This window comes from Scyliorhinus canicula, chromosome 17 (genome assembly GCF_902713615.1).
Source record: "Scyliorhinus canicula chromosome 17, sScyCan1.1, whole genome shotgun sequence".
Classification (NCBI taxonomy): domain Eukaryota; kingdom Metazoa; phylum Chordata; class Chondrichthyes; order Carcharhiniformes; family Scyliorhinidae; genus Scyliorhinus; species Scyliorhinus canicula.
In genome coordinates, this window is record NC_052162.1 from 127,052,136 (window position 1) to 127,075,055 (window position 22,920).

At 46.8% G+C, this 22,920-nt stretch overlaps 1 pseudogene; it reads right to left on the reverse strand.

Annotated features, from left to right (window-relative positions):
* LOC119951612 overlaps nucleotides 1–22,920 on the reverse strand; it is a 71,249-nt pseudogene that overhangs the window by 22,925 nt on the left and 25,404 nt on the right.

The window sequence follows — 22,920 nt, forward strand, 5'->3', positions numbered from 1 at the left end:
GTTTGCTCCACAGAGAGCCAGCATGGGATCAATGGGCTGAATGGCCTTCTTCTCTGCCTGAATGACTCTATGGTCTGAAGAGAACAATTTCAGCTGCTCCAGTCTCTCCAACTAACTGAAGTCCCTCATTCCTGGTGCCGTTCTCGTAAATCTCCTCAGCCCCCTCACTGAGTCCAGCAGAGAGAAACCCTCCGACCCTCCCACTTCACCAAGTGTCAGAATGAACATGGTTCAGTCCTGGGTGTGATTAACAGCAGCAATAACAGCAGAGTCCAACCCCTGTCATCACTTGTGAACTCGCTGGTAGCTGCGCAGGGTGGAGAACAGGGAAAACCCTTCCCACACACAAAGCAGATGAACGGCCAGATATTTACTGATTTATTGATTCACTGATTTATTGCTTTACGGATTTATTGGTGCCTTTAAGAATTGATGCAGCACATTTCTTAATTCAGAGCACAGACAGAGAATGGAATATCCACAGGTTAATGTGGAAAGATAGTCATTGTTTCAGATAATAAATAATAATTGTGATGCAGGAATTTAACATTGTTTCATGAAAAGTTGCAGAAAAGCCCCTTGTAATTAATAAACCATTGTTCCTCAACACATTCTGGAATGAAAATGTATCACAGCCTGAGCAACAGCAAGGTTAACGCAAGCACCTTATATTTGCAGGATTGGTACACGTGACGGGGGCACGTAGACATTTAATCAATTTGATGGAGATTAGTAAATCTCAAGTAATGACAAATGCTTGGATAACAAATCATTTTCTAAGTGATAGACAGATATTTGAATAAATCAGGAAGCTGCAGCTGAGAATTAGAAACCAATGAGAGTAAATGAGGGATTAGACCATTGATCAGAATTTCATTAAGAATAAGGCTTCATGATTCAAACTTTATTCTGCAGAAATTCTGAACAATGTATTGATTTTCTAACTCTCTTTATTATGTTTTGATGTATTATTGGTTTTTATTAAGTTTTTTTATTTAATAGAATCAAGGTGAATGTTTAGCAAATAAAGTTGTATTTTTAGACACCTGCAATCAACTGGACCTGTGACATTTATTTGAAGATAAAATGAGAGATCGTATCACAGCCTCTTCCCGATGTGAACTTGCTGGTGTTTGAGCAGGTAGGTTGACCGAGTGAATCCCTTCCCACACTCGGAGCAGGTGAACGGCCTCTCCTTACTGTGAGTGCGCTGGTGTGACAGCCGGGAGGATGAATTGCTGAATCCCTTCCCACACTGAGAGCAGGTGAATGGCTTCTCCCCAGTGTGAACTCGTTGGTGTACCTGCAGGTGAGATGACCGAGTGAATCCCTTCCCACACTGAGAGCAGGTGAACGGCCTCTCCCCAGTGTGAACTCGCTGGTGTGTCCGCAGGGTGGATAAGTCCATGAATCCCTTCTCACAATGAGAACAGGTGAATGGCCTCTCCCCAGTGTGAATTCGCTGGTGTGTCTGCAGGTTGCATAACCGAGTGAATCCCTTCCCACACTGAGAGCAGGTGAATGGCTTCTCCCCAGTGTGAAGTCGCTGGTGTGTCCGCAGGTTGGATAACCGAGCGAATCTTTTCCCACACTGAGAGCAGGTGAACGGCCTCTCCCCTGTGTGAACCCGCTGGTGTTTCTGCAGGCTGGATAACAGAGCGAATCCATTCCCACACTGAGAGCAGGTGAACGGCCTCTCCCCAGTGTGAACGCGCTGGTGTACCCACAGGTTGGATAATTGAGCAAATCCCTTCTCACACCGAGAGCAGGTGAACGGCCTCTCCCCAGTGTGACTGCGTCGATGAGCTTCCAGTCGTGATGGGGCTATGAATCCCTTCCCACAGTCCCCACATTCCCACGGTTTCTCCATGGTGCGGGTGTCCTTGTGTCTCTCCAGGTTCACCGCCCAGTTGAGGCCTCGTCCACACACAGAACACGTGTACGGTCTCTCCCCGCTGTGAATGGTGTGATGTTTTTCAGGCTGTGTAACTGGTTAAAGCTCTTTCCACAGTCAGTGCTCTGGAACACTCTCACTCCGGTGTGTGTGACACGATGCTTTTCCAGTCACACTGATGTTTAAAGCATTCTGAAGCAGACAGAACAGACAAACATTTCTCTTTTTAGATTTAAAGGCCGATGATATTCCAGTCCCGATGATTTGAGCGACGCTGTCGGATGTTGACGTGAAGTTTGCTTTGAGATTTCGGTCTGTAAATCCTCACCTTCTGAGATCCTGTAAAAGGGGTTCACACAATCATCACTGTCAGTACATTCAGTACATTCAGAACAGACAATTCTAGTTTCTCTGGAACATTCTTTCCTCTCTCATTCCCCAAAAGCTGTAAATCTCCATCCCACACACTCTCCCTCCATTCTCACTTCAGTTCTAGTTTCTATGAACATTCGATCCTCTCTCCTTCCCAAAAGTCACTCCACCCAATATCTACCCTCACAATTCTTGTTAAGGTACGATTTAGTTTGAGCAACAGATCCATGGTCACTGTTCCATGTCCCAGACAGACCTTAAAATCGTTCTCCATTCTCCATAAGGGGCAGCAGGGTAGCATGGTGGTTAGCATAAATGCTTCACAGCTCCAGGGTCCCAGGTTCGATTCCCGGCTGGGTCACTGTCTGTGTGGAGTCTGCACGTCCTCCCCCTGTGTGCGTGGGTTTCCTCCGGGTGCTCCGGTTTCCTCCCACAGTCCAAAGATGTGCGGGTTAGGTGGATTGGCCATGCTAAATTGCCCGTAGTGTCCTAATAAAAGTAAGGTTAAGGGGGGGGTTGTTGGGTTACGGGTATAGGGTGGATACGTGGGTTTGAGTAGGGTGATCATGGCTCGGCACAACATTGAGGGCCGAAGGGCCTGTTCTGTGCTGTACTGTTCTATGTTCTATTTGTATCTATAGCAAAGTGGCCATAGTCCCAGATGACCATAGTCTGCTTTCCCCTTTGCGGGGAGAGCTGCCTGGTGGTGATTTAATCTGACCATGACCACACCTCAGGCGAGGGGCAAGGTTGAGAAAGAGGGCCTTCATGAATAACCTCAGCCAGTACGGGAATTGAACCCACGCTGTTGGCGTCGCTCTGAATCTCGAACCAACTGTCCAGCCTTCTGAGCTAAACCGGCCCCTGTGTATATAACTGAACTGATAATGAGCAATATACTGAACCCTATGGGGGAGGAGGATGTGAGAAATCTGGAACTGACAGACAATCTAAATGACTGAAGGGGAGGCAAAGTATTTCAAAAGGCGGGTGGGGCCCACGCAGACATGGGAAGAATGTGTAAACTCCACACAGACAGTGACCCGGGGTCGGGATCGTACCCGGGCCTTCGGCACAGTGCTAGCCACTGCGCATGGTGCAGTGGTATTATCTCTGGATCAGTAATCCAGAGATCCAGGATAATGTTCTGGGTATAAAAGCAAATTACTGCAGATGCTGGAATCTGAAACAAAAACAGAAAATACTGGACAATCGCAGCAGGTCTGACAATATCTGTGGGGAGAGAAGGGAGCTAACGTTTCCAGTCTGGATGACTCTTTGTCACAGCAGATGCTTTGTAAATGCTCTGGGGAGCAGGGTTCAAAACCCACCACAGCAGATGGTGCAATTTGAATTCAGTAAAAGTCTGGAATTAAAAGTCTGATGATGACCATGGAACCATTGCCGATTGTCGTAAAAACCCAACTGGTTCGTTCATGTCATTTAGGGAAGGGAATCTGCCGTCCTTACCTGGTCCGGCCTACATGTGACCCCAGATCCACAGCAATACATAGAAATGTTTTTTTTCATTGTATTTTATTACAAACATGTATTAAAACAGGTTACAGCAAATAAACAGCCCGGCAACATACTTCCCAGCTATCAACTACACAGTTTGTACAAATTGTTTCCCTTTTCCACCCACACCCACCCTGCGACGAACAGCTCCTCAAACACAGTCACAAACATCCCCCAGCTTTTCTCAAACCCCTCTGCAGAGCCCCTTAACTCAGACGTTATCTTCTCCAACCACAGGAAGTCGTACAGGTCACCCAACCAAGCTGCTACCCCGGTGGTGATGCCGACCACCACTCTAGTAAACTTTGCCACTGTGCAATCCGAGAGGTGAAGGTGACGACATTGGCTTTCCTCCTCTCCATGAGCTCCGGCTTCTCTGAAACCCCAAATATCGCCACCAAAGAATCTGGGTCCACCTCCACCTGCACTATCCTGGCTAAGACTGTGAACACTCCCGCCCAGAATCCTCCCAATTATACACAACCCCAAACCATGTGCTCGTGATTCGCTGGCCCCCGCCCACACCTCTCACACTCATCTGCTACCCCCTGAAAGAACCCACACATTCTCGTCCGACTCATTTGCACCCACCATCTTCAGCTGTATCAGGCTCATCCTTGCACAATAGGAGGTCCTGTTTACCCTTTGCAGTGCCTCACTCCACACTCCCCAACTGATCTCCCCTCCCAACACCGCTTCCCATTTCTCCTTGATCTTCACCACCAGCTCACCTCCCTGCTCCCCCAGCCACTTGTATATATCCCCAATTCTTCCCTCCCCTTCCACATCCGGAAGCAGCAGTCGCTCCAGCAGGGTGTATCCTGGCAATCTAGGAAACCCCCTTGTGGTATTGTGTGAAGCAAATAATGGCATGAAGGGAAAACTAGTCAAGTCTTCTTGGTTCAATTCAATTTAAACTGACTTCACATAACCTAAGGCACAGATACAAAATACACAAATACAAACAGCCGAGGTCAACTTGACCTGAGAACTGGGTGACTCTAAAACTTGGATAAGACGCGTTCGTCATGAGACCAGACCAGTCTAAATATATACGATAAGCTAAAAAACTGTCTCTTCCTGTACGTAAACAATTTGTCCATCTCTTAAAACAAAGACAAGATAATGATACGAGACCCCAGTCCCCTAAAGTTCAGCAAGGTGACGCCATTGTAACGATTATTACTTATGTTTTACTTTCGATCAAATTCCTGACCAAGCTGTATTCATGTTAACTTGATCCGATAATGTATAAAAATCGCCTTATTCTTCTGTAATATCGCAGACTTGGGATGGACTCAGCAGGTTGTACTTGACTGCCATCCGACTTCAAGTCTCAGCCATTACTGCTAGCAGTTCTAATTCGTAAATAAAGTTCAGTTTTGCTTACCTAATGAATGCTGTTTGAATTTTTCTATCACTGTCCGGAAGCGGGGAAAATATTGAATACGACACCCTCCAGACCTTTTCTGCAAAGTCCCTAACCTGCAGATACCTGAACTCACTCTCCCTCGGCAGCTCTACCCTCTCCCCTAGCACCTCAAGACTGGTGAACCCTTCCTCCAAATACAGATCCCTTACCTTGACCAGCCCCACCTCCCTCCACCTCCTCCATACACTATCCACCCAACCCCCCGGCTCAAACCCATTATTCTTGCACAGCGGCCTTAACACCAACATCCCTTCCACCCGAAAATGCCTCTTCAACTGATCCCATATCTTCACCGTGCACTGCACCACCGGGCCCCCTGAATACCTACTCGGAGCCATTGGCAACGCCGTCACCACAGCCCTCAAACTAGACCCCTCATGAGGGCAGCACGGTGGCACAGTGGCTAGCACCAGTGCCTCGCGGCACCGAGGTCCCAGGTTCGATCCCGGCTCTGGGTCACTGTCCGTGTGGAGTTTGCACATTCTCCCCGTGTCTGCATGGGTTTCGTCCCCACAACCCAAAAATGTGCAGGGTCGGTGGATTGGCCACGCTAAATTGCCCGAATGGGAAAAAACGAATTGGGTACACTAAATTCACAACAAACAGAACTAGACCCCTGACAATATTCCTCCTCCATCCTAACCCACTCTCCCCCTTCTCCTTCCCACCACCGCCGCACCTTGTACACATTCACCGCCCAATAATAATGAAACAGCTTTGGCAACGCCAATCCCCCCCCCCCCCCCAGCTGCCTCTGTAGCAGGGTCCTCCCCACCCTCGGCACCTTCCCCACCCATACAAAGTCCAAAATGATCGTGGCCAATTTCCGTAAAAATGTGTTTGGTAGAAAGATCGGGAGAGCCTGAAAGATAAACAAGACCCTCGGCAGAATATTCATTTTCACCACTTGGACCCTCCCCGCCAACGTCAACTGCAGTGTTTCCCACCTCCTAACATCCTCCCTGGCTTCCTCCACCAGCTTCGTTAAGTTCCACTTATGGAGCCCCGTCCATTCCCTCGCTACCTGAATCCCCAAATACCTAAACCTATCCCTCCCTCCCATAGATGGAATCCCCATTAGCCCACTGTGCCAGCTCATTCACCGGGAAAACCTCGCTTTTCCCTACATTCAGTTTGTACCCTGAGAACCCTCCAAACCTCCCCAGCAGGCCCATAATCCTTCCCATACTCACCAGCGGATCCGAAACATACAGCAAGAGGTCATCGGCAGAGAGCTAAACCCACTGATCCCTGTGTCCCCGTCATAATCCCCCACCACTCCACTGACCCTCTGAGAGCCATCACCAATGGCTCTATGGCCAGGGCAAACAGCAGCGGCGACAGCGGGCACCCCAGGCTCAGCCAAACTTCGCAAACTCATATTATACATCCTCACACTCACTCTTGGCACCACATACAGCAACCGTACCCATGTCGGGACAGACTCCTCCATCCTGCCTGTGTGATCATCTCCAACAACTCCCCCATCGCCAGCGCTCCTTTAAACACCCCCAACAGATGAGGTGCCAGGTCCGTCACAAATTCCTTATGAAATTCCGCCGGGTACCCAAGTGGCCCCGGGGCCTTCCCTGACTTCATACCCCTGATAACATACAGCACCCTCCCTCAGCCCCAGGGCTCCTCCAATGCCTGCCTCTTTGCTTCCTTCACCTGGGGAAACTCCAGCTTGTCCGGAAATCGTCCCTTATCCCACTCGTAAAGTCCCAGGTAGTACTCCCGAAACGCTTTGTTTATCTTCTCAGGCTCTAACACCACATCCCCAGCCACAGTCCATATCTTCAATATTTCCCTGGACAGGGCCTGCCTCTGTAGCTGGTGTGCCAGCATGCGGACGCCTTCTCCCCATACTCATATTGCTCCCCTCTTGCCTTACATAATAGCCCTACCGCCTCCCCGTTGTCAGCCTGTCAAACTGCCCCTGCAACTTTTTCCCTCCTCGCCATTCCCTCCGCGGTGGGATCCTCGAATACTCCCTATCCACCTCCACTATCTGCTCACTAGACGGTCATGCTCCTCCCTCCTTCCCTATCCACACGAGTCTCAAACAAAATAATCCCCCCCCCCCCCCCCCCCCCCCCCCACCCACCACCACCACCACGAGGCCACTTGTGGTATTGTGTTGAAGCAAAAAAATGGCATGATGGGAAAATTAGTCAAGTCTTCTTGGTGCAATTGAACTTAAACTGATTCACATAACCTAAGGTATTTTTTTTGTGTAATTAGCCGCAGGTCAGGGACCTTGTTGATCTCGTTTTTCATTCCGCATTTATACAGGCTGTCAATAAGTTTGGGGTCAGGGACCCTGTCAGTAATTTTTGGGGCCAGGACCCTTTGATTAAGTTTTTTGGGTTAGGAACCCTGTCAGTAATTTTTTTGGGGTCAAGGACCCTCCAATTTGATTTGGGTACCAGAAATTTGTTTGAGCGTTTTTTTTGCCTGGGGCACATTTTACTGACATTATGCGACAAACTTAGACAAAACTATTTTCATGTGTTTAGAAACCCTTCTCAAGAACGTAATATTCGAAGATTGGCTGCAGCGCTGCTTTAAAACATAAATTAGGTAACGATATCTGGCCACTAGGTTACACAGGGATCTTGGAACTTTGACAATAGCATTGATGCAGAAAAAAAAAGCAATCTGGAAAAAAAAAATGCCGGCTTCAAATTGTTTAATTTTACAGTGGAAAAAACAGTCCACTTTAACGCAACGAACAATCACTATTAATTGAGTTTGAGAGATAACACCCGCAAAACGGATTAATGAGTGCGTGAACGGTAAAGCGAAAGATTGTGAGACTTTAAAATTGTAATGTGAGCTTTGGGGATAGAAAACAGTCAAAACACTAAAAAAGCAATTCGGCAATAAGAAACCTCCTCTCACCAGACAAATAGGGCTAGCTCGTAAGATTATAGGAAAGGAGGATCCTCCAGTTGCTCTGGCATGCCGATGTTCCCATATTCAAGCGATACGGAAGACGAGGAGAATTTGAACCCTGGACCCCACCCTCATTTTGTGCTCCCCGATTTTACAATTCCACTTTCCCAAGTCCGTGACTTCCCACTTCTGATCCCATTACCAATGAACTCCTGCTAACGTATCCCCCTCAGCGACACGCACTCGTCACAGACGCAAGCCGTAAATATCGAACAACCCTTCTCTACGGAAAACATGATAATTGACTAAAAGATGTTGATTAAAAGATCCACAATAAGGAAATTATAGAAGTGAAGTTAATAAGTTACCAATTTAGAAGCATGCTGGCAATAATGACTAAAGTTTAACATGGTTTTTGAATGAAATTTAGTAGATCAGATGATGTTAACTAACTACTGCTTGGAATGTTGTACTGGCCTTATTATGATAACAAGTGGTTCTTCTGAAGGACAACAAATGCGTACTGGAATTGTTTTTAAACTAATGGCAAAACATTCATATTTCCTCTTGCAAATGTTCTCAAGCTTCCCAAAATGTTCCAAAGTTGTTCAGTTCACACTATATCAGTTTAAAAAGAAAGTAACTTTACAAAAAAGAGTAATTGAAATATGAATAAGTTTTTAGATTGCGTGAAAAGACGTAAATGGGCATCACGCCAAGTTCCTCCGCCCCTTAGATTCTGCAGGAAACATTAACCATTTCAGCAGACAGTTGGTCTTTTCTGAATTGACAAACAAAGAAATACATCTCAGAGAACAGATAATGCCTCTAAGATTAATCAGTGCACATTGACTTAAATGGAATAACACAGATAAAGTTTTCGAAAGAGAATGAAAAATTTTTGTTCAAATTTGTCCGCAAGGACAAGGGCTGAATCCAAGAGAGAGAAAGAGAGACAGAGGAAGAGATTGAAGGAGAGAGAGAGAGACAGCGACAAGAGACAGGAACTGTTAGAGATAGCGAAGAGCGAGTCAGGGAGAGGCAGAGATGGAGAGGTAGGCAGATAAAGAGAAAGAGCACAAGAGTTCCAAAGACAGACAGAGTTATGTAGAGAGGGAGAGAGATAGATAAGAGAGAGAGGGAAAGAATTCATATTTCATTTTTTAGACTTTGACTTTAAAAATTATGTTTCAAGCTGTGATTATTTGAAAGAGGTAAAGAGATATCGATGCCAACATGGTCCATGTTATTACCTGAAACCTTCGCGATAAAAGGTTCCCGTTAACTTTGTAAGGCGGGTGGCATAGAATCTTTACGGTGTCACCTTCGAGCTGTTAATTGGTTTGTACGGAGCGCGATTACTCCGTGATTTAAATTATAATCTCCTGCAGATGCGGATAACTCTGCTAAACAACACATAAACAGGGCAAAAAGCGTGCGGACCCTGACATAAAACATCACACGCGTAATTTCCTTAATCAATTGTTAAAATTGTAATCAGAAGGACCATCTGGCATCAGACAAGTGTGCAATGGGTAAAACTTTAGATACAACTTTTAAAATGGCAGCGTACTGCAAACGCTGTGTGAACAACTAAAGACCTATCAACAGTAATAGAAGCTCAATAGGTGATTTGTGAAAATAATAGGGACGTCAACTGCTAAAACGTTAGTTGCTCTAATGGAGGGAATATTGTCCAAAATTGAAGGATGCTTCCTTGTTAGCCAGCTGGCAGGATAAAGAATTAAAATTGGGTATAGAATTGACAGGTCTTGAAAACGGAATGCACAGATGGGAAAAGAACCAAGTTAGGCTATCCAGCTTGATTAGAAAGGGGCTAAAACACTGCATTAGTTTTTGTTCAGGAATATCTGAGGATGACAAATCTCCCAAAATGAAAAAAGGGGAGCAAAGTTAATACAAGATTATGGTTAGGAACTTAACAATGGATTCTTGTCTAAAATAACTTCAGATCGTTTCAGGCTGTCCAGATAGACACTGCAAATTCGGAGCGGTAATACAGTGCATTGATAATGGTATGTTTATAGAACTGTCTCAAATACGAGGTCACCAGCTGCAGAATTTAATAACTTCTGTAGCCTGCGCTGATTGCTCAGTATTCTATGCTGGCAGCTAACGTAACCCTGAGTACCACTGTTAAAAACACCCGATAGAGTCCAGATGAGAATATAGTGACCCAAGCCTTGATACCGCATTACCATATCACCTATCCCGCAGGCCCAGCTTCGAAACTTTCCCCTATTCACTACTCCACATGGTGGTCGATTGATTGGGATCCTCACACTTTTCACCTCCTTAGATATTCCCAATCCACATGTCACTCTTTGCTACGATCATACAGTAGTACCTCGCCCGATTTGGAGAGCATTCACCAAGACAAAAGAAGGGTCTGCCTTTCTTGTTGATTTACCCCACAGCCTATGGCATCAATCGAGACTTGTATCAACCCCACGTGACCCTTTCTGTCAACAAAGGCTACTGTGCCAAGTCCTTGGATTATCTGGCAGCTGCACTAAGAGGACAAGCTGATCCTTCCTTAATGATAGTCAAACCCTACCCGCAGGCAACTTTAGAATATTTAAAAACGCCCATTTGTACACATTGGCACACTGCACCATCATCATTCAGCCCAATCTACGACTCCTGAACTAAACCCGGCAAGATTATGGGCAGCCTCCAAACACGAAGTTGATCTCACTAATGTTCCCTCCCGTTGTTAATTAGAATCAAACCTGATATGCCCTTGCCCTCTATTTCACAGTATCCTTTGCGGCCAAAGGCTGAAGAGGAGTCTCGGGTCATGATTCAATCGTTCCTTCAACAGGGGATTTTGATACCGTGCCAATCCCCTGTAACACACCGATTCTTCCAGTTCCTAAGATAGGTAGACCATCCGAATGGCGTTCGGTCCACTCCCAGTTAGCGACATTAGCACCTCCTGGTGGCTCCAACATCATTCATATGTTGAGGACTTACTCCTTGCCAGCCCTGATTTCATTCGCTAACCAGCGTGACCCTTTTAACCTGCTCATCCGTCTCCATTCATGGGGATACGTGATCCGCCCGCTAAAGTTCATAAGGTCAACGACAAGTCAAATTTTGGGTGTCCTTAGAAGTGCTACTGATCGCTCCCTTACTCAAGAACTGCATTACTCCAAAACTGTAGACCCCATTTCCTACATCGCCCAAGCAGGTGCGAGCCTTTTTAGGATTAGTGAACTTTTGCAGACAATGGATTCCTAATGTTACTGTGCATACTAAAGATTACTCCGTACTCCTCTCAAATGCTCCTCTTAAGTTTGAACTACCTGATTCAGCAAAGCAATCTTTATTACCCTGAAAAACACCCTGGCTATCGCCCCAGCACTAGGACGACCTATGTTTGACAGACCCTTTCACCCAAATTCTTACTGCTGTCCATTTGTTAGTCCAGGCAGCCTCCAATCTAACCCTTCACCAGCCAGTACAAGTGCATACTTCACACACTATCGTGGCTCTCCTAACGTCTCAGCAAACCCAGCATCTGACTCAAGCGCGATTGAGCCGCTATGAGGTTTCACTATTGCAAAACCCCTACTCTCTTTCATTATTGTTCAACCTTAAATCCTGCTGTGTTCCTCGAACAGCCCCCCTGATAACCTTGAGACCCACCACACGATTGTTTGCTTCGGAACCACTTCCTTACCGCACCTCGCCCGGATTTAACAGACAGGCCTATTGATAATCCAGATCTAATTTTTTATGTTGATGGCAGTTCTTCCATTTCCCCCATTTGGTGTCCCACAGTCGGGATATGCCGTGGTAACCGACACTGAACGTGCAGGAAGCAGCAGCCTTCCAGACCCTGTCTCTGCACAAAAAGCCGAGCTATTCGCCCTGACTCAAGCAGTATTTTGGCCACAGACAAAAGTCTAATGTTTACACTGATTCTAGGTATGCCTTTGGCGTGACCCCATGATTTGGCCGCTCTATGGCAACAGCGAGGTTTTCTCACCTCTGTGGGAACTTCCCATTCAAAATGCACTTGGGTTAAAAATCCTGCCTCGATGCTATTCCGCTTCCCCCGTCAATTGGCAGTTCTTAAATGTCGGTTGCGCAAACAAAGGGTGACACTTCTGTTCAATTAGAGAAATGGCCCGTGCGGATTCACGCCTGCTAACACTGCAGCTTCATCAACCTCTTAATGGTTCCAGTGGGGCTAATCAGGTTCTAAACCCGGTACCGTGCATAAAGGACGAAGGGCATGCCAGAAGATAGCTGAAAGTTCAAAAATTGAAGATGGACGCCTCTGATTCTGAGCGAAACACTATGGAAGTCAATGAGGGTGTTCGCACTCCTTGACACGAGACCTCTGGCTGACTCCAGTTGGTCAAGTTTGTATTCCGAATTCTTTATTGCCGTTACTTGTTAATTATTTGCATTCTTGTACCCATCTTGGCAAGGAGGGAGTGGTACAGCTACTCCTAAAAACTTGGTGGCACCCAGATTTGAATAGCAGCGCAAACGCGGCTGGATCGATGCGTCATTTGCATGAAACATAATAAGGAGTAAAGGTTCCTCCGGGAACCACCCCCTTGCCAGATGATCCTTTTGCTTGGATACAGCTTGATTTTATCGAATTGCCAAAAGCACAGTGCTATAAATATTGTTTAGTAATAATCGATGTGTTTAGTAAATGGATTGAAGCCTTCCCCACCACTAATTGTACGGCACATACAGTAGTGAAGTTGTTGTTAACGGAAGTCATTCCTCGTTTTGGGGTATCCAAAATGGTGAGCTCAGACAATGGACCACATTTTGTAGCTCGGATCAATACTGAATTGTGCAAAGCACTTGTAATTAACAGCAACTGCACTGCGCGTATCACCCGCAGGCAGCAGGAATTTGGAAAGAGCCAACGGGACTTTAAAAGAAAAAATATCTAAATTAACTGAGAAAACTGGGTTAAATTGGCTAAAAGTATTACCCTTGGCACTGTTTCACATGCGAGTGACTCCCCATTCGCGGACCGAACTGTCAGCTGCAGAGTAGTCTATGGTCGGCCAATCAGGACTCCCTGGGATGCCCATGAAAAACCCCTAGAGGGAGTAGACCTCCATGTGATGGGGGAACAAATGCAGAACTATTTGATGCAATTAACACTTTCTTTGAAGTGTCTTCACTCACAGGTAAAACAGGTACATCTACCAGTAATGACAGGGACAGCCGTCCCTCGATATCCAGTGGTCAAACCCGGAGACCTCGTGTTGGGAAAAAAAAACTGGGACAGAAAGAAACTAGGACAACACTGGAGCGGATTTTCAGCTTCGTATCAACCTACCTATAATCATGTCCTGACTCCACCCTCCCTCACTGTCCACTCGTATAATGTTCAAGGTCCCATATGTTTTAATAATTCAGGGAAAGGGAAGTTAATGGGGCAAAGTAGGTGCAACCTACCAATACAATCCCCTGGATGACATCAGCTGATGATTTTACAGCCTACAATGGAACCTATTTCATATGCGGCACTAAAGCATATCGTTGGCTCCCATTGATTGGACAGGATCCTGCTTTTTGGGATATGTCACACCCAAATGCTCACCGACCCACCCTTAAGCACTCCCCCTCGCGAGCAAAAAGAACAATTTCTAAAACGGAACAGTTCCTTATGATGGCCTTTCCCTTGTACGGAACAGGCAAGGCATCCAACGAACTGATCTACATGGCCTCAGCATTGGAACATCTGGCAAACGTAACGGCAACAGAAGCCAGGGACACTGGACAGGCACTGGCCGAGGTCTCAGCTGAGCTAGTGGCTGTCCGGACCGTGGCATTACAAAATCGACTGGCTTTGGATTATCTGTTAGCCTCGCAGGGAGGAACGTGTGCTATCATAGGCCAAGAGTGCTGTACTTACATTCCAGATGGTTCTGAAAATATTACTAACCTGGCCGACCATATTAAGAGACAGGCTGCTCAAATTCAAGAAATTGGCAGCGAATTTCACGACTATAACCCGCTGGGTTGGCTAGGGTGGTTGGGTCATGGATTATTTGACTGGATCTTTAAGGCCTTTATTCTACTGCTACTAGGGATAGGATTGCTTGCCTGCTTGTGTAAATGCATTTTCAAACGAATCATGGATAGACCTATTAAGCTGGTTGTCATGATATGACAAAAGGGGGGAGTGTGGTATTGTGTGAAGCAAATAATTGGCATGATGGGAAAACTAGTCAAGTCTCTTGGTACAATTGAATTTAACCTAAGACACAGATACAAAATACACAGATACAGCCGAGGTCAACATGACCTGATGACTGGGGTGACTCTGAGAGTCTAGAATAAGGCTTGTTCGTCATGAACCTAGAAGCAGTCTCAATAAATACCAAGCTGAAAAGCTGTCCTCTTCCTGTTCGTAAACAAATTTGTCCCGTTCTTAAAACAAAGACAAGATAATGATATGAAAACTCCATTCCCCTAAAGTAACGATTATTACTTATGTTTACTTTCGATCAAATTCCTGACCAAGCTGTATTCATGTTATCTTGATCCTATAATGTATAAGAATCGCCTTCTTTTTCTGTAATATCGCAGACTTGGGACGGACTCAGCAGTTTTACTTGACTGCTTTCCGACTCCAAGTATCAGCCATTACTGCTAGCAGTCAGTTCTAATTCGGAAATAAAGTTCAGTTTTGCTTACCTAATGAATCATGTTTGCATTTCTCTATCACAGTCAAGCGGGAAAATATTGAATACGACATTCCTGTACGTAAACAAATTTGTCCATTTCTTAAAACAAAGACAAGATAATGATATGAGGCTCCAGTCCCCGAAAGGTCAGCAAGGTGACGCCATTGTAACGATTATTACTGGTGTTTTACTTTCTTTCTAATTCCTTACCAAGTTGTATTCGGGTTATCTTGATCCTATAATGTATAAAAATCCTCTTATTCTTCTGTACTATCGCAGACTTGGGACGGACTCAGTAGTTTGTACTTGACTGCTTTCCGACTTCTAGTCTCTCGACTCAGATTCGTAAATAAGTTCAGTTTTGCTTACCTAATGAATCATGTTTGCATCTTCTATCACAGTCCGGAAGCGTGGGAAAATATTGAATACGACACACTGCCTTCATTGCTTGCCACAAAGTGACTGCCAATACCTCCCCAGTCTGATTCAACTCCACATGCTCCTTAATCAACCGCCCACCCTTATCACAAAAACCTCCATCCAACAACAACCCCGGATCAACCCCGGACAAGTTAAAATCTCCTCCCACGATCAACTGGGACGTGCCAAAATCGGATTGCTTGCCACCACCCTCTCATAAAACCCACATCATCCCATTTGTGCATCCACATTTACAACACCACCACTGTTCATTAAAATCACCACTCCCCTCGATTCAAATCAAACCCCGAATGGAAAACCTGCCCGACCCACCCCTTCCATAACCTAACGTGGTCCTTTCGCAAGGAGATGCTTCTCCTGCAGAAGACCAACCCCTTTCAAGTTCCTGAGGTGAGCGAAGACCTGTAAACCGGCCCATTCAGTCCCCGACGTTCCAGGGGTACCAGCCTTACCGGAGGCTTATGCCTGCAATCCCTCCCCATCCGTCATCTTCTCCACTTAACTCCTTCCCCCTTAATTCCACCCTGTATCCAGCCCATCCCAGATGGCCCCTTCAATACATAGAAAACTAAAAAGCAAATAGAAGCAGAGGCGGCCATTTGGCCCTTCAAGCCTGTTTCTCCATTCATTTAATAAAATATATTTTATTCAGGCATTTTAATTTGAAAGCAAAACAAAAGCACAGAAAGAGAAAATCAAACAACATTATAGATAACCAACACCCAGCCCCCAGAGAGAATAAAAGAGTGTGAAGGCCAAACAGCAGCGAACACTAAATCAGAGGAGTAAGCGGTGGACGATGCAAGTGTGTGGGCAGGGGGGACATGTGTGGGAGAGAGGGAAAATAAGACAAAGGGTGGAAGGGGGAAGCCAAAGGGAGAAAGGGTAAATAAGGGGGGGGGGGTGAAGATAGGGGAAAAGGAGGTGGGGGGAAATATAAAAGGAAAGACAAGAAAGAAATAAAGGATTCAAAGAAAGTTAAAGTTGAAATGGAATGAAAAAAAGCGGTGGAAGGTGGGGTGGGAGCTAATCATCTGAAGTTGTTGAATTTGTATGTTGAGACTGGAAGGCTGTTGCGGCCTAACGGAAGATAGATGTTGTCCTCCAGATTGCATTGAGCTTCACTGGAACATGGCCACAGGCCAAGGACAGACATGTGGGCATGGGAGCTGGTCTTGTGTTAAAATGGCCGCCAACAGGAAGGTCAGGGTTTTGGTTTGCAAACAGACCGAAGATGCTCAGCCAAGCGATTATCCAGTCTATGTTGGTCTCCCATATAAATGCGACCGAACGAGCGACAACTGCATCCCATGGAATGACTTTTTAAAAACATTATTTTCCTGTCCCCTTAAATGTCAGCCATTTCCTGGGGAAATCAGCCCTTTAATTATGAACATTGGGAAACAGACCATCCTTTTAGCCAGACAAATAAATGAGTCAAGCTGAGGGGTGCAAAGGATTCAATGTCTTTAAGAGAGAGAGACCCTGGGCCAAGCTTTCCAGAGTCTGCACCCTCCCTGATTCACTTCCTTTCCCTTCAGTTGCTGCAAGTGACCAATTGAAGGTGAGAATGAGAAAAGAAATGGAAAGGGAGAGAAAAGAAAGTGTTTTACTCACAGATGTTGGAGACAGGAGGAGGTTTCAGTCTGTGTGAAGCGCCATTTTCAGACACCGGAAGTCCGCGGTTTTTCTGAACGAAGAGACTCCTTCTTCATTGGTCAACACCTCAGCCGGAAGGGTCAGGGGGCGGGCTCTCAGCCGCACATGCGCAGTCCCGGGGAAGGTCACTGAGCGGCTTCTCGCTCTGGCCGGATCCGTCAGCCGGTTGCCTGGAAACCTTGTCTCGAGGAGGTGGCGGGGAACAATGGGTGGGGGCGTGGCTCCCTTGTCCGCGCCGAGCCTGCGCACTGGAACCCGGAGACGTCACCTCAGAGCAGTGATCCCTATTGGCTCATCCTGGCACAGTTAAAATCTCCCACAATCAACTGCTCGCGTGGCCAAATCCGGGATAGCTGCCACCAACCCTCTCATAAAACCACATCATCCCAATTTGGTGCATCCACGTTTACCAACACCCCGTGGAAAACCTGCCCGACCCACCCCTTCCGTAACCCTAACGAGGTCCTTCCTGCAGAAAGACCACCCCCACTTTCAAGTTCCTGAGGTGAGCGAAGACCTACTAGAACAGTACAGCACAGAACAGGCCCTTCGGCCCTCAATGTTGTGCCGAGCCATGATCACCCTACTCAAACCCACGTATCCACCCTATACCTGTAACCCCAACAACCCCCCCCCCAACCTTACTTTTATAGGACACTACGGGCAATTTAGCATGGCCAATCCACCTAACCCGCACATCTTTGGACTGTGGGAGGAAACCGGAGCACCCGGAGGAAACCCACGCACACAGGGGGTGCAGACTCCACACAGACAGTGACCCAGCCGGGAATCGAACCTGGGACCCTGGAGCTGTGAAGCATTTATGCTAACCACCATGCTACCCTGCTGCCGCTTTGCCCTACCCTGCTGCCCTACATGCGACCTTTTAACCCAGGGGTGGGCAAACCACGGCCCGCGGGCTCTTTATGCGGCCCACCAAGTCATAAAATTTTTTTTTTTTAATTAAAAAAAAACATTTTTTTTTAAGGTAATGGGGGGGGGGGGGGGGGGGGGCTGTTGGGTTGCTTACTGGTATAGGGTGGATACGTTGACTTGAGTAGGGTGATGATTGCTCGGCACAACATCGAGGGCCGAAGGGCCTGTTCTGTGCTGTACTGTCTATGTTCTATGTTCTATATGAGGCGCCCAGAATCATAACCGGGTGAAGTAATTATTTACTTAATATACTATGTGGACCTTTAAAATTGTGAATTTCTGAATGTGGCCCTTGCATGGAAAAGTTTGCCCTCCCCTGTTTTAACCACTCCATTCAGTCCCCGGACGTTCCACGGTACCACCCTTACCGGAGGCTTATTCCTGCAATCCCCTCTCCCATCCGTCATCTTCTCCACTTAACTCCTTCCCCCTTAATTCCACCCTGTACCCAGCCCATCCCAGATGGCCCCCTTCAATACATAGAAACACTAAAAGAAAATAGAAGCAGGAGGCCATTTGGCCCTTCAAGCCTGTTTCTCCATTCATTTTTTTAAATATATTTTATTCAGGCATTTTCATTGAAACAAACAAAATCAGAAAAAAAAATCAAACAAGATTATAGATAACCAACACCCAGCCCCAGAGAGAATAAAAGGCGTGAAAGGCCAAACAGCAGAGAAACTAAAATCAGAGAGTGAGCTGTGACAGATGCAGATGTGGGGGCAGGGGGTCATGTGTGGGAGAGAGGGAAAATGAGAAAAAGGGTGGAAGGGGAAGCCAAGGGGAGAAAAGGTAAATAAAGGGGGGGGGGGGGGGGGTGAAGGCCGGGGAAAGGAGGGGGGGAAATATATAAGGAAAGACAAGAAAGAAATAAAGGTAAAAGAAAGTTAAAGTGAAATGGAATGAAAAAAAGGGGTCAAGGTGGGGTGGAGCTCAACATCTGAAGTTGTTGAATTTGACGTTGAGACTGGAAGGCTGTAGCGTGCCTAACTGGAAGATAAGATGTTGCTCCTCCAGATTGCGTTGAGCTTCACTGGAACATGGCCGCAGGCCAAGGACAGACATGTGGGCATGGGAGCAGGGTCTTCTGTTAAAAGTGCCAGCAACGGGAAGGTCAGGCCTTGTTTGCGAACAGACCGAAGATGCTCAGCAAAGTGATTATCCAGTCTACGTTTGGTTTCCGATATAAAGCTGACCGAACGAGCGACAACTTCATCCCATGAATGAAACTCTTAAAATTAATTTCCTGTCCCATTAAATGTCAGCCATTTCCCGGGGAAACCAGCCCTTTAATTGTGAACATTGGGCAAGTGACCATCCTTTTAGCCAGACAAATAAATGTGTCAAGCTGAGGGAGCAAAGGATGTCTATGTCTTTAAGACATACGACAACGAATAAACGGCATCGTGCGACTATCAACAGGCAGGACTGTTCCCTTCCAGTTGGGGAACACTTCAGCAGTCAAGGACATTCAGCCTCTGATCTCCGGGTCAGCATTCTACAAGGAGGCCTTCAGGAGACGCGACAACGCAAAATTGCTGAGCAAAAACTTATAGCTAAGTTCCGCACGCATGAATGCGGACTCAACCGGGATCTGGGATTCATGTCGCATTACATTCGGCCCCCACCAACAAGCCTGGACTTGCAGAGGCCTACCGACTGAACTGGCTTGGGACAATTCACACCTCTTTAACCTGGAGTTACCTCTCTCTCTGCATCTTTGATGATTTGATTGCCTGCAGGTGCTCGCATTCCGGGGCATCTCTGACTGTGTCTATATAAACATTTCTGGAACAAGCCTTTCCATTCACCTGAAGAAGGAGCCGTGCTCCGAAAGCTCGTGTTTGAAACAAACCTGTTGGACTTTAACCTGGTGTTGTAAGACTCTTACTATGTCTTTAAGAGAGAGAGAGGGCCAAGCTTTCCAGAGTCTGCACCCTCCCTGGATTCACTTCCTTTCCCTTCAGTTGCTGCAAGTGACCAATTGAAGGTGAGAATGAGAAAAGAAATGGAAAGGGGGGGAAAAGAAAGTGTTTTACTCACAGATGTTGGAGACAGGAGGAAGTTTCAGTCTGTGTGAAGCTCTTTAGTCCCACAAAGCCGGCGCTCTGATTGGCGAGAGGACGAGTCCTTCCGGTTCCACAATCTTCCCATTGGTGAATGCCTCAGCCGGAAGGTCAGAGGGCGGGCTCTCAACCGCACATGCGCAGTTCCGGGGATGGGGAGGTCACTGAGCGGCTTCTCGCTCAGGCCGGAGCCGTCAGCCGGTTGCCTGGAAACCTTGTCTGGTGGGCGGGAACAACGGGTGAGGGTGGGGCTCCCGTGTCCGCGCCGGGCCTGCGCACTGGAACCCGCAGGCGTCACTGCGGAGCAGAGTGATTCCTATTGGCTGATCCTGGCAGGGCTCCCTTGTGACGTCACAATGCGGAAGTTGGTCTGAAACTTCCTCCTCGGCAACATCTGGGAGGAAATCAATGTTTCCCCCTTTCCATTTCTTTCCTCATTCTGGGGGGACATTGGGGACATCCCTTGCTGCAACTGAAGGGAAAGAAAATGAATCCAGTCTGTATATTATACATTCTCTGTCCAGTATTGTGGACATACATCTGTCTGGCAGCCTGCAGGTAGATTTTCAGGTCTGTGTCCAGGACAGGAAGCAGTGAGCAGGGATCTGTCAATCAGCCTGAATCAGCACCTTCAGGAGAATTGGGAGGGTGCATCTTAGATAGAGCAGAGTGAAAATGGAGGGAGTGTGTGGGATGGAGATTTAGAGCTTTTGGGGAATGAAAGGAAGGAATGTTCCATAGAAACTAAATTGTCTGTTCTGAATTTCTATTATGTACTGACAGTGATGATTTATGTAAACTCCTTTCTCGGCTATCAGAAGGAGAGTACAGACAGAAATCTCACACCAAACGTCATATCAAAAACTGAATGTCAGATTATGAGAACCTAGATATCATTGGCCTTTGAATCTAGAAGGATAAATATTTGGCAATTCTGTCTGTTTCACAGCTGGCTCACAGCTCCTGTTCCCACAGCTGGCTCACAGCTCCTGCTCCCACAGCTGGTTCACAGCTCCCACAGCTGGTTCACTGCTCCTGCAGCCGGTTCACAGCTCCTGCTCCCACAGCTGGGTCACTACTGCTGCTCCCACAGCTGGCTCACAGCTCCTGCTCCCACAGCTCCTGCTCCCGCAGCTGGTTCCCAGCTCCTGCTCCCGCAGCTGGTTCCCAGCTCCTGCTCCCGCAGCTGGTTCACAGCTCCTGCTCTCACAGCTGGTTCCCAGCTCCTGCTCCCACAGCTGGTTCACAGCTCCTGCTCCCACAGCTGGCTGCTTCCAAGCTAACTGCAGACTGCCTGCTTTCTGTGAGAAACACCAAGAATTCCAACCAAGGCTCCACCCTGAATCACTGATCCCTGTGGTCACACAGACTCATTGGGATGTCCAACAGATGTTCATGTTAATCGACTTTTAGCTTCAAAACCAAACCTTTCGACACTGAGGTCTGCATGAAGAATTTACCTCTGTAACAAAGACAGGACAGTAATTGTCAGACCCGATGTCTCCAGGTCTCCAGCTAAAAGAGCCCAGCTGCCCTTTCACAGATCTTACCCTTCCAGCTTTGACTTCTTCAGTCAACATGGTCCACACCTTGTGATTGCGAATTCCCAGAGGGTGTTTGTATCAAATCCCAGAATTTCCATTTATCTTACATTTTAAAGAAACCAAATCTCAAACTAAAAGTTGTTGTGTTCTGTGTTATGGCCGTGGTAACGATGGACACAGAACATCTGGTTCTTTCACTGGAAAGGTGATTTACCAACAAACTCGTGGAAAGCAAATTAACAAACTACAATTCAGACAATGACTAATAAACAAATTCAGTGAATTCTCCTGCAGCTACTCTAAGTGTGACCATCTTCTTGTCCGTCTCACTGCCAACTGGCGGGTGTCTCGAGTCACATGATGGATCTCTATCACCACCAGCTGGTTGGAGGTCACATATCTAACAATGTACAGAACTGTGCGCAGGCCTTTCAACACATGCCCCTTCCTCTGGAACTGTAATATATTTACATAGAAATGTAAATGCGTCTTACAAACCCTGATCTGCATCATAATTTTAAACTGTCATATGTCAAAATGCAACTGTGCTTACACAACATGACATGCTTGATAATTTCAAACGTGACCCTTGTGCACTGCTGGTTACAAGATTCTCTGTAGTTTCTCATGGTCTTGGGCCGAGCAGTTGCAATGCCAGGCTGTGATGCAGCCAGCGGTGCATCTGTAAAAATCGGTCAGAGTCAATGTGGACAGGCCGAGTTTCCTTACTTTTCCGAGGACGGATACGCGCTGTTGTGTTTTCTTGGTTGTAACGTCGATGTGCATGGACCAGGACAGATTGTTGATGATTTTCACACCTAGGAATTTGAAGCTGTCAAACATCTCCACCTCGTCACCATTGATGCAGACAGGGGTGTGGACGACACTTCCCTTCCTGAAGTTGATGACTAGCTCCTTAGTTTTGCTGACATTGAGGGAGAGATTGTTGCTGTCGCACTATGCTACTAAGTTCTCTGTCTCCCTCCTGTACTCTGACTCATTGTTGTTTAAGATCCAGGGGTATAAACTAGAGGGCTATGGGCCGGATGCAGGAAGCAGGGATTAGAAAGGGCACCTGGGTTTCCTTGTGCTGGTATGGACAAGATGGAACAAATGAAATGAAAAAGAAAATGAAAATCGCTTCATGTCACAAGTAGGCTTCAAATGAAGTTACTGTGAAAAGCCCCTCGTCGCCACATTCCGGCGCCTGTTCGGGGAGGCTGGTACGGGAAATGAACCGTGCTGCTGGCCTGCCTTGGTCCGCTTTCAAAGCCAGCGATTTAGCCCTGTGCTAAACCACTGGAATGGACTCTTTCAGGGCTGTAACTTTTCGATGGTTCTACGGAGGAGGAATTTTAACCACAAGCCTCAGACGGAGAAGCCGGGATTGTTCACTTTGGAGCGAAGGAGGTCGAGGGGAGACTGGATATAGGTGGACAAGACAAAGAAAAGCTTCTCCCATTAG